The sequence below is a fragment of the Bicyclus anynana genome, chromosome 4, assembly GCF_947172395.1.
Source record: "Bicyclus anynana chromosome 4, ilBicAnyn1.1, whole genome shotgun sequence".
Classification (NCBI taxonomy): domain Eukaryota; kingdom Metazoa; phylum Arthropoda; class Insecta; order Lepidoptera; family Nymphalidae; genus Bicyclus; species Bicyclus anynana.
The window spans coordinates 13,836,635-13,842,091 of NC_069086.1; the positions used below are offsets into that span (position 1 = coordinate 13,836,635).

Below are 5,457 nucleotides of genomic sequence, written 5' to 3' on the forward strand. Positions count from 1 at the left end.
CATATTAATAACCTGTGGATTAGAAATTATAATTTAACAAAACAAAACAAAATTTTTATTTTTCAGATTTTAAAGAGAATTTAGAAATTGAGCAAAGTTTTACTAAATTATAGTGATCTTAGGAGCAAAGTTTACTTCATTATTGTTATTTGTTAATCAAAAATATAAAAGTAAACAAAAAAGAAAACTACCTCTATCTAATTGTGTCGATGTCCATTTCTTAAGAAGTTTCTCATTAAAACAACGCTTAACTCAGGCAAGGCAGGGCTAAGGTGGTTAGCGTAACTACAAGTGGTTAACTTACAGTTAGCCAACTGAAGAACAATCAACAATGCCCGATTAATAAGTGATCGCGCTGCTTGTCTACTACATGTCCCTCCACTAGTTATAGCAGTAATTTCTTTGTTGGGAAATATTTAGCACATCCGAGCTGCGCAAAAGGAGAGGGTGGGCATTTCCTCTGTCTCTTAGAAAAGTCCGCATGTTATTTTTATCCCAGTGTTAATCTCTAAGTCTCGTATGAATCGGCACTAATATACATAGGTTTACCTAAGTGTGTGATGAGTGACTTCACAAACAGACTTATTATTAAAGGATTTGAACAGTTCTCTAGCTCTTTAGGGTGTTTTATTCCTTCACCAGCCAACAACAGTGTCATAATTACAATGGGTTTGCAGAGTTAGTTTATCTAGGCATTTAGATATACCATTCAAAATCCTCTACTGAGAGCAAAATGTTACTGTTTTATTTTATTTTTTATTCTTTACAAGTTAAAATGAAAATCCACAACCCTTTCAGTTGCTACACGTCATCACACCGGAATGCTAAATCGCTTGGCCGTATGTCTCAATTGGACCAGCCGGGGATCAAACACAGGACCTTCGGAACATTAATTATCATTAACATCTGATAGTGGTATATTAACACCATAACTACCAATCCACATTGGAGCAGGTTTTTTTTTTTATTCTTTACAAGTTAGCCCTTGACTACAATCTCACCTGATGGTAAGTGATGATGTAATCTAAGATGGTAACAGGCTAACTTGTTTGGAGTAGTAAGACAATCCACACCCCTTTTGGTTTCTACATGGCATCGTACCGGAATGCTAAATCGCTTAGTGGTAGGTCTTTGCCAGTAAGGTGGTAACTGGCCGAAGCCTCCCACCAGCCAGACCTAGACCAATTGTGAAAACCTCAATCGGCCCAGCCAGGGATCAAACCCAGGACACCACTGCTAATGTTTTCCTCAAAGATTCTATCTAACTTTTAGTATGAAATATTAATTTTTTTTTTAATTTCAGACTAAATTGATTATTATGAACAGACCATTATGATGAACCACTGATATTGACTCAGAGACATGAAGATGAGTGCTTTGACAACAAGACTGACTAGCTGAGCCAGCTTAAGAATTATGTGGTGTGTGTGTGTGTGTCTAATTCCAGGAGCTCTCTATGTCAGCCATCCATCTATATTCTTACTCATTTTTGTTAATTATAAAATAAATTTGATTATTTAGTGTGTAACTTCATTATACCTATCCTGCTAGCTGTTAGAAAGATAGCATCTGTAATAATTTATTTACGGTAAAACATATTTAAAAATAAACATGCTTTAACATTTAAGTATGGCCAATATGTTGTCAAGTACAGTGGGCAGGGCTGAATCCATGATTGATGACTGATCCATGATGATGACTTGTTTTTCTGATTTAAGAAAATATACTAATCATCAAAACAGTGTCTGCAAGTACTGTACAGGCCGACTGTTTGGATGAGAAGTATATATTTGATTATTTTTAAGCTGTGTGGGTTTAAAAAATGTCTAACTGAAAGTCTATGTTTACTGTATTTATTATTATTATAATAAATAAACTTAAAAAAATCTTTTTTTTTATAAACTTCCAACCCCTATTTCACCCTCAGAGGTGTCATTTTCATAATTCTTAGAATACTAGTAGTCAAGATATTGTAATAAAAGATACAGTTTGTAAGATTGTAGGGGTAAACACTGGACCTACTGAACCAATGTTGAAGATTATTTTACCAATAAAAATCCACATTTAAGTATTATTGGCCATGTATTCCTTCCCACGGGAACTGGAATTATGTGGGTGAAACTGCAGGGGGGTGAACATACACAGGTATTATAAATGTATTTTTTACAACTACACTTTTAATTATTGTAATGGTAAAAAAAAATATTAATAGTAAAATGTTAAACTGAAAGCTTTAGTTTTGGAAAGTACTACAAAAAACAAACTCAGCGAAGTAAGTATTCTTTTATTTTCAAATATCAAAGACCAAATCAAATATAAATATTTTGATAATACACACACATTTATGATTTGACCAGATAACAGGGTCATCAGTACAATGTCCTATCAGCTAAAAGCCTTTGCCATCTCTTCTTCAGCACACCAATATGTTATTCCACTGTATTGCAGGTGCTTTTTGCAATATTGGAGTCTGCAGTTATAGGGCATATTCCAAATATCCTGTAAAGCAAAATTGTTAATATTGAGCATATTATAAAATACACACATCAACATTTAGTCTCAATGTAAGTGTAGTTTGTGTACTAAGATAATATAGCAGACAGACAAGCTTCGCCTTGACTCATTCCCTATTCCTATCCTATTCTACTCCCACCCATTGGCTTATCTACTATTATTTCCTATTCCTATTCGGTAGCTCAGAATCCTAGGATTCCTAGGGTGGGCATGCACCAATGGAAAATGTAAATGTACCTACGAGCGATGACGAAAGAGTTCGTTTGCCATATTCATAATTTTAAAAACGAAATTCGATTCCTTTTTGCTTGATAACCAGCAAACTTAACTAAACCACACACATAAGCCCTGGAACACAGATCCCAACACATTGGATAAAACAACATGCAAGATGTCGCAGAAATCTAAAACATGGTATGGTATTAAATATCGTAGGTATTGAGTTTATGTCGCTCTATGGACTTATCGTCTCTTTCTCTGGTACGTCCAAAGAAAGTGTGTGTAAGAAGACATTGGATGCTGGAAGAAAGATGCTGTTTGATCCCCAGTTCTTGGAGGAGTGAGACTGTGTCCAGGATATGCAAGCATTCTTCTTCAACACATTTCTAGAGCGTGTATATTCTTTTTCTCACTTTCTCTCAGAGTCCAAGTCTCAGCATCCTATATAAATCGATTAATAGCACTCAATTAACTTCCTTGTTTTGACTTTATAGGTTCATTGCAAAGAATATATTATTTATTACTCTTTTTAACAGAGTTCATTGTTTACAAACAAAACACTTCGCAAAGTTTCGTCCTAAAAATGCTAACTGTGGACGGGGAGACTGAATTGAGAGATTTAGAATGGAAAAAAATATTAATTTTAGATATTTAATAAAATATAAATTATTATTTTGGAACTTAGGACATCCACAATTTGTCCGTTTTACGATCAAGGGTGACTCAAGACCCATCGTAAGTTTTTGACATAAGCCATGAACATAAAACTTTACACAATTCGAAGACAATCGCAAATAACTGTCAAATCTTAACAAATCATTCACTCTTCGTATAAAAATAACGATCTAATCGTAATGAACTAACTATGCCCAACCGATGGCTTTCCATTGGCTTACACAATCCGAAATAGCCGATTGACAAGTAAAAACGTACGATTTCAACTGTCAAATTCAATCGTTTGCGTTAGACAATTAGGCCGTTTACGTACAAGATTTCATTCACCTGGACTACTTTTATAAGTTTACCTTCACATTTTCATTTCCAGACAGTCTAGACATTGTATAAATATACTAATTAGTAATTACCTATACTTATTATTTTTGGTAAGTAGGTAGGTGCAGCTAGGGTTGCCACTTCCACTTCACACTTGCTACCCAAAATCTAATATTATTATGATTGTTTGTCAGGGTTTAAATTTCATTCATCATCAAATATTGCATAAGTAAACGAACTTAAGAGTATAGAAAGGAATATAACTTGCATAAAGAAAAACAGAACGCAAAGAACAGAAAAATAACTTCCAAAAACGAGCCATTTCTGCATGTTCAGTTAGAAAGTACCCTACCCACCCAGGGATCCATTATATTATTTGGTTACGGAACCTTTAAATTTAAGGATATTAAGTACGCTTGGTCTGTCAGCTTACCACTACATACAAAGCCAAGCGGACTTCCTGGAATAGTTTCACTATACTTTACCTATATGATCTGATCTAGTCCTGGATTGGCCTAACAGCTATTTAAGCAATTGCTTACATTATGCTACCGTCTAGGCCCTAGGGGATTACCAGATTATTGGAATAATCTAAAATCTAGCATGGGATAAGGGCAGGAGATAAAAACATACATATTGTACCTACATATGAGTACATACGAGTAGATGTCATTTTTTAAAATTAATTCTTTGTAATTACAATACTTGGATAGGGAGGTCCACAGGAGAAGATTGCTTAGGGCATCAAGTTACCTTAATCTGGAACTGATCTGATGGAGCATAAAAAAAAATCAGAAACACTGTGGGTTCCTTGTGAAATAGTGCACCAATCTACGTGTAAGCAGGCAGGTAGACATATCATATTAGTAGTGCGATTGGTATTTTTCCCACGTTATCGTGCATACGGGTTTGAGTAAATTGTGTTATAGGTACCTACGTCAGTGTTATTCGAATGATGTCAACGTAGTAATATCATATCTACATCCGCCTCGTAGAGTTCTGATGACTCGGCTACTTTCCAAGTGCCGGACGAATGTTATACCTACTCACTGCGACTAGGTAGTAGGTACCTAACTTAATAACTCACAAATAAAATATAACACTATAATACAATGCAATACAAACAATACTTTTTTAATCTATGACAAGTTAACCCTTGACTGCGATCTCAGTGTAAAATGGAAGCGGACTACAGAAAGAGGTACAAGCTAATTTTATCCATACCTCTGACGTTTTCTACGCGCCATCGTACCGGAACACTAAATCACTTGGCGGTACGTCCTTGCCGGTAAGGTGGTAATTGACCACGGCCGCGGCCTATCTACCACTAGACCAGACCTGAACCAATTTGGAAAATATAATAGTATCCTAAACTGACCAAGCTGGTAATCGAACCCAGGACCTCTCTGTTGAATACAACAACACTAACAATTGCGCCAGAGATTCGCCTGTGGCGAAACTATAGGGTGGCAGATCTGGCAAAATGCCACGAGTCTACAGCTCGAAGGGGCCCACTGCCCGCGAGGCCATGAAGTAATCTTAGAAGCAGGGGCGTAACTACCGCCGTATCAGCCGTATCAATGATACGCCCCCCCCCGGACTACAGGGGCCCCGGTCTTAAGTGTGAAAGTTAATAAAATTTAACCCACAATCTCACATAATTTGTTGCTTCTTGAAAAAACAACTGCTAAAGAGATTTTCGGGATTTGCCGCTCGTCTATTAGGCCCCCA

The 5,457-nt window shown here is 36.2% G+C and overlaps 2 long non-coding RNA genes across 2 annotated transcripts; one reads left to right on the top strand and one right to left on the bottom strand.

Annotated features, from left to right (window-relative positions):
- The first annotated feature begins 227 nt into the window (after positions 1-227).
- Positions 228-1,520, top strand: LOC128198055 (uncharacterized). Its single transcript, XR_008250795.1, has 2 exons — positions 228-954; positions 1,304-1,520. It is a non-coding gene; the product is annotated as an uncharacterized LOC128198055 (long non-coding RNA).
- A 747-nt stretch (positions 1,521-2,267) lies between these two features.
- On the bottom strand, positions 2,268-3,711 carry LOC128199921 (uncharacterized). The gene is made up of 2 exons (XR_008252452.1): positions 3,667-3,711; positions 2,268-2,499 (listed from the first exon to the last, which is right to left on the bottom strand). It is a non-coding gene; the product is annotated as an uncharacterized LOC128199921 (long non-coding RNA).
- Between the last annotated feature and the right edge of the window lie 1,746 nt (positions 3,712-5,457).